The 6,728-nt window shown below is 41.9% G+C and overlaps 1 protein-coding gene across 1 annotated transcript in view; it reads left to right on the plus strand.

Moving 5' to 3' along the window:
• LOC108800400 (transcription factor Sox-6-like) overlaps positions 1-6,728 on the plus strand; it is a 128,839-nt gene that overhangs the window by 93,810 nt on the left and 28,301 nt on the right. The gene's annotated exons all lie outside the window — the stretch shown is intronic.

The raw sequence follows: 6,728 nt of genomic DNA on the forward strand, positions 1-6,728 counted from the left end.
TCTCTGTACAGAGGAGCTTACACTCTAGTCCCCCCCCCCCCCCAGTCACATCAGTCTCTGTACAGAGGAGCTTACACTCTAATGTCCCCTCCCCCCCACAGTCACATCAGTCTCTGTACAGAGGAGCTGACACTCTAACCCCCCCGCACAGTCACATCAGTCTCTGTACAGAGGAGCTTACACTCTAATGTCCCCTCCCCCCACAGTCACATCAGTCTCTGTACAGAGGAGCTGACACTCTAATGTCCCCGCACAGTCACATCAGTCTCTGTACAGAGGAGCTGACACTCTAATGTCCCCCCACAGTCACATCAGTCTCTGTACAGAGGAGCTGACACTCTAATGTCCCCGCACAGTCCTATAGTCCTATGTGGTAGGCGCCCTTTACTCAGTGGTCAATTGTCCTTTTCTTTTTTGATTAGATTATTCTAATTTGATTTCTTTTTTGTTGTTATTTTTCTGCTGAATAATTGTTGTAAAAAGTTTCAGTTATATATTTGTCCCCCCGGGCGTGTTGGGTCCCTCAGGCCTGCGGCTTGCCATGCCGTCATTTCATTGGTTGGGTGGTGTATGTGATGGAAGACATTGTAACAGAGAAGTGGAGACACAACAATTTGTAGGAGAAGCCGGTTCGCTGGGAGGAAGTTTTGGGATCTGTGTATTTTATGTGCAACAACATTCTACAGATCCCCCAGCAGAGCAATCGTCACTGCGCAGTTACGAAGAGTTGACCGTCGGGTCGTCCGACGTTCTTATGTCCGTGGTCAGCGCCGCTCATTCTTACGCCTTCGGATTGGAGAATCCCGGGGGCGGTTGGATGAATCTCGCATGTAATGTCTGTGGCTGACTTGTGGGGGCAGCGTCATGTGCCAGATGTTGCAGTGGCCGAGCGAATGACCTTCATACAAAAACTTTCTGCCGCGGGTCGTCTGTCCGTGTCGGGTGTACAGTTAAAGTTTTTTTTTTTTTAAACCCGAATTGTTAAGTAGCTGCACCACTGACAATGAGCGGAGGGACTCATCTGATCTTGTTTGTGATGTCGGCTTTGCTGCGACGTTTCTCCTCCCGTTAACACAGAAATAGTTCAGTCATTAGACAGAGGAAGATGAAGGCGCGATCATTATTTTCATTGATACGGCTGATATAAATAGAGCCGGTTTGCTGCGCCACTTTATTAAGTCTTTAAAAGTCAAAGCTGATTTGAAATAATAAGGGCTGGCATTTGTGGCTTTGATGTTCCGCGGCTATACTATTACATTTAGGTTTTTTTTTTGTGCGTTCCCAGTGTATAAAACATGAAAAACACGCAGGAGCAAAACATGCACGCGGGTTTGGCGGCTGGTAATGAGAGTGATGTTTAGGCTAATGACTATTCTCCAGACTATCTGCAGACGCGGGGAGGAATTGGCCATTGGAAGCGGATATTTTTTTTTTTAAAGGTTTCCCAAAGCGCCAAACCACCGACCGGTCCCCCGTCCTCGTCGCAGACGGTACGTTGTGGGCTGAGGATTGAGGTGAATCGCTGAGCGGATTTTGGTGCAACTCCGGGTTTTACGAGTCCAAATTGTTCATTTATTATGCGCTTCCCCTTTAAGGTTGCCGATAAACTCGGCTGACATGTGTAACGCCGTGCAAGGAAAAACATTGCTGCAAAATCGCCCGAAAAATCCAAAAAAAAAGGAAACCGATTAAAAAAAAAAAAAATCTGACCGAATTACATTTGTTCAGAAGAAGCCAATGATCAACTAATCAGGAAATTAGAAGATATTTATTGTGTTTTCAGAATTGTTACTTATTAAATACAATTTATTTCAATGCGTTTTCATTCCGGATTCATCTTTTGTTTTAGAACATCTGAAATTGTATCAAATTTTTATTTTTGTTACTATTTTTTTTAAATTGCAACTATGATAAGAACTGGGAACACAGAGAACCTTCTCAGATCTTGATTCTGGAACAATAAATAAAAGGATGGAGGAAATCCAATTCCTTCAGAGCCTGGTCAGGGGTGCGGAACACAATGCTGGATGCGCGGGGCGTTGCAGGTATGTTGGGATGAAGCTGGCTTGTATTAACACAGGAATGTTGGTGATAATCCACGTGCGCGTTCTCTGCGGGATTCCGATCATTCCTCCGCTGATTGAATGCTGAGTGTCCAAATCTTAATTATTTCAGAGCCCGGGTTCTGCCCAGGGTTCTGGCGGTGCCCCGCTCTTGTCTCCTGACCCGGCCCTTTGAGGATGACCTGTCTGTTGTAGCATTGTGGATTTATGGATCTCGGGATCAGCTCAGTGACAGCTCATCCTTCAGATCTGTCCTACCCACCTGGGAACCACCTCCACCAATGTGGGAGTAATTACCGGACTCATTGATGGGAACGGATCATTTAAAATCGCTTTAGTAGAAGCAGACCTGGCCCGGCACTGGAGAACTAAAAGGCCGGGCATGCTGGAGTTTGTAGTCCCCCAACCTCAGAGAGCTATCAGCTGTCCAGAATGTGTTAAAGTGACACTAAACTCAGGAGCTGAATCCTAAAATTACATCCGAGTCCCGGAACTCTGAGCAACAATGTATCTTATTTATGTATCACTCGGCTGGAGATCCTCCAATCATCTCTGACACTGTCCTTCCTTCTGGAGGGGGGCTACGTCTGTTCCCCATGGTCCCTGTGTGTGTTGTAAAGTAGTCACCGCTCCATCTCCCCCCCGCTCCTCCGGGGTGGACTACAGCCTGAGATTGGAGCGAGCTTGGAGCGGGGACTACATCACACACAGGGGCCATGGGGATCAGACGTAGCCCCCCCTCCAGAAGGAAGGACAGTGTCAGAGATGAAATGCATTTTTAAGATTTAATTCCTGAATTTAGTGTTTATGTCAAACTTTTGACGATACTGTGAAACATACCGACACCTGGACTGGACCCATAGAAATTCTCCCAAACCTAGAGATTTTTCCTATAGAATCTTTATGTCTGAAAATTTGCAACATTGATTCAATTTACAATTAATTTCATAAAATATAAACATATTTTATTTAAAAAAAAACAACAAAAAAAACAAATCTTCAGTCAGTTCTGGTATTTTATAGAATTGTGTCTTTTGAAGTAGACCCGATCTCTAAAATCTCATACAAGCCTTGCCATGCTGATGTAATCTCTGAGTCTCAGGACAGGTAACATCACCGACATTTGTGGTGAAAGAAATGACGCTTCATTTCCTTTTTTAAAAAGAACATCGTCGGGTGTGACATCTGTTGAATATAATTTGCTGGTCACAAGAGAAATAATCTTTGATTGGGTCTGAAAAGTTCTGAATCTCCTGTTGGTGGTCCGCTCTTATTTCCGTCCTAGCGGCACCTCGATTTCGCAAAGCGCAGCGGACGTCATAATATATTTATATCATGGAACAGAATCCTGCAAAGAAATGTCAGTACATAAGTCAGATTTAAATATAATGGCTTTGTGTGTGGATCGGATGTTGTTGATCTCTTAGAGCTTGTTGTGGGTTAGAAGTCCAGAATTCAGCGTTCCCCTGGCGGTGTGAATCCCTACGCCTGTTGTTTTGTTTTTTCCTTTTAACCATTTGAAAAAGAAAAAAAAGTTGTGTCCTTTCTAGTTTGTGGCCTGTAACAATGCCAAGAACCTGTCAGTGACAGCGGCTTCCACTCGTGAGTTGCGGCAGCAGCTAGCCGCCTTGTCATTGAGCCAGCGAAGGGTCTTCTTCATGCTGCCGACTGCAAAACCTACAGAGCTGCTGCAAAACCCATTACAGAAAGAACAACCGAGTATTGTTGTGAACTGCGCGCTTCCCCTTTAAGGTTGCCGATAAACTCGGCTGACATGTGTAACGCCGTGCATGGAAAAACATTACTGCAACACGAGTATGAAACAACGCACAATAAACAGACGAAGGTCTCCCTGTAAAAGCTTGTTTTTTTAATATTAAAGAACCAATAAAAAAAAAAATCTCCGCTCTGAAAAATATGCCTAAAAATTCCACTAAATACATTTAATATCAAATTAATTTTTTTTAAATGTTTAACAAATATTGTATTTCATTTTGGGAATTGGAGACATGCTTTAGAAACAAAGAATAACATGATATTTAAACATGTAGTTACATTTTGATATATATTTTTTTAAATAATCCTAAATATTGTTTTTGGGTTATATTATGGAATTTTATTTTATTTATTTTGCATTTTAGAATTTTATGACAGTTAAAAATAAAAAATAAAATAAAAAAAAATCAAATTTAATGAAAACAGGCGTGAATTTAATTTTGAAGCAAGTGACTCAACGTCTCCAGCCAATGCTTTCTTTTGCGACCAGATGACTGGATTGTTTTAATGGAAGGCGAGACGCCTCATTAGATGATGATATCCCTTTACAGGACAAATTATCGCGTTCTATCAGTAATTGGCGGTTGTATTAAAGAATCTTCTGTTATCGGGCCAGAGCCTATAAAAAAAAAAAAAAAAAAATATATGCTCCTAATTGTTAAAATTAGATTCTTTGTTTTTATTGCATAACAAGTATTTTGATACCCTCCGTCGCAACTTGCAGCTTCTTAATTCCTCTGCGCTCGCTGAAAGATGTAATTAGTAAATAAATTGCCTTTTCTGCTCAAATATTACCCAAAAACATTTTCAAGCTGTGTTGTCTTTCCAGCAAAACTTGTGCAAATGTAATGCAATTACAAGCTACTTAGTGATTCTGTGGTTGCAAATACGGCCTTGAAAATCTGAAAGCAGCAATCAGCCAAGTGGCAGAGCACGCGGGGAATCGAGTTGTGCGGCGTAGCGCGCGGCAGCGGGACGCAAAAAAAAACAAAACGTATCCACAAGCCAGCGTTGCCGCGGTTTTAAACCTCGGCTTTTTTTTTTAAACGCCAAAAAACAAAGCGTTAAAAATACTGCAGCCCGGCGAGCGGCGAGGAGGGGGAAGCTGCAGCTTCTGATGCATCTAAAAGATGTGTGCAGCCTGCAGTGGGTTCCAGCTATCGCTCTGCGTTCCTTATAACAAGGTGACGTTTGTCTGATTTGAATAGCGGCCGAGCCGCTCTGCGATTCTCATGTTGCGCGCTCTCCGATCTGCTGATTTTATTGCATCGTTTTCCTGTATTTTTTTCCCTCTCCTTGTAACTGAGACGCGCAGAATATTTATTTTTTCCATTTTTAGTTTTTTGGGCGTTCTTTTTCCCACTTTGTAGCTAATAGCCGTTTGCAGATCTCGGATGGCGATATAATTACTTCTGGTTTCTGAAAAAATAATTAGAGTTTTTTTTTTTTATGTTGTTGGGAAATGTAGATGCAGTTAATAACTCATTTTTTTTTTTTTTTTTATGCTCTGCTACGGCTGCTCTTCTGATCTTTGATTCTCTGGATTCAAATTGTAACAGTCAATTATGGATTTGTATTTAAAAAAAATAAAAGTGTTCTCTATAAATTCACAGCTTTTGGCAAATGTCACAAAATGTATTATTTTTGTTACAATATTTATGTATAAAAAAGAAAAATAATTTTGTTATAAAAAAAGAAGAAAACATTTTCTTATTTGTTCAATAAATAAAGATAATAAAAGATGTAATTAGTAAATGAATAAATTGAATAAATAAAAATGATATTATTATTATTATACGGGATTTATAGAGCGCCAACAGTGTGCGCAGCGCTTTACAATATAAGGAAGACATTACAGTCACAATACAATTTAAGACAAGATGGTAAGGAGGGCCCTGCCCCTGAGAGCTTACAATCTAAAAGATATAAAACGTCACCCTTGGCTTTTTTCCCTCGGTGAAGCGGTCATTTTAATACATAGTTTCTTTTTCTGCAGGAGACACAATAACGGCCGACGTTGAAACCTTTTCACCGACATTATTGTTTGACGTAAAGTGAGAAATGTCGCTCGTCCTGCGTATTGCGCTTCTTAGTTTTCCAGTGCAGACTTTCCGCCCGTCTCAAACACCTTCTGATTCGAAGTCACTAATTGAGACCTAGATGTAAGATATGCTAATGAAGCATTTGATGTCACGTATGACCAATGTGAATTTGCCCGCCAGATTGGGGTCGTCTCGGTGAGCGCAGACATGACCTAATGCTCGGTGATTGCTCGGTGATTACCTGGGCTGTTTCCAGAGAATGCGACTTTATCCCCGGACTTATAGAAGGGAAACCTGCTCGGAGGATAATGAGCAAGTAGAACTGTAACTACTACATGTGTCGGCGGCAATCTGAAGCCGAAGCGGCCATCCCGCGTTCCTTTACCTAGCCGGCCTCTAAGTCTTGTTACAAGTCATGCCTAAGTCTTGGCATGGACCTTGATTGCAGCCGAGATATTCTGCGCACATGCCAAACAATGATGTTTGTGTTGGTTGCCTTGCTTGAATAAAAACGCGGCTTCGTTAGCGAATCAAGAAACATTAGGCAATGGCTCATTCTTTTCTAACTGAAGTTGTCACCATACATCATGATGTGTAACTGGAGATTGCAGTAATCTGGGGGCTTGTCCGGGATGGCGTTTGATTGGTCATTCCAGGAGAGCTTAGCTGGCAACGCACATCGGGAATCACGGAGCTGTTAGCAATGGCTCTTTGGATTGCATTGAGTTGATTCTGTTTTCTGTGTGGAAACTAATAAACAAGGTACATGTCTCCCATCAGTGCGGTGGTGGAGTTACTCGGCATAAATGATGTTTTGTTTAATACCTTTTCTACATAAATAGAGGGG

This window comes from Nanorana parkeri, unplaced genomic scaffold, assembly GCF_000935625.1.
Source record: "Nanorana parkeri isolate BGI_ZX_2015 unplaced genomic scaffold, ASM93562v1 scaffold2013, whole genome shotgun sequence".
Lineage (NCBI taxonomy): Eukaryota > Metazoa > Chordata > Amphibia > Anura > Dicroglossidae > Nanorana > Nanorana parkeri.